This window comes from Myotis davidii, unplaced genomic scaffold, assembly GCF_000327345.1.
Source record: "Myotis davidii unplaced genomic scaffold, ASM32734v1 scaffold803, whole genome shotgun sequence".
In the NCBI taxonomy this organism is placed as follows: Eukaryota; Metazoa; Chordata; class Mammalia; order Chiroptera; family Vespertilionidae; genus Myotis; species Myotis davidii.
Genome location: NW_006295567.1, coordinates 958,709 through 959,050, shown reverse-complemented (window position 1 = coordinate 959,050; position 342 = coordinate 958,709).

Genomic DNA, 342 nt, shown 5'->3' with positions numbered 1-342 from the left:
ACGGGGCCTCTACAGCTCTGCTCCTCCCCCAGCCCCCTCCGGCCCATCTGGCGCCTCCTTTCCTCGGTGGAGAGCGGGGGCCACTCTCCTGACACCCAGGAGGCCCCGGAGCGGCTCCTCCCGGCCTGGCCTGTGTCACTGGGCCTCTCACTGGGCAGCCAGGCCCTCCTGCGACAGGCGGACGTGCCGGTCAGAAAGCCGTGGGCAGGAGCGTCTGCCTCCGGCGGCTCACAGGCAACCTCACAGGCAAGGACACAGCTGGGACAGGTCCGCTTTATTGCTCTCAGTTCCCCCCCTGTCCCACCCACCCGACTCCTCTGCCGGCTCCTGCTGCTCTGAAGT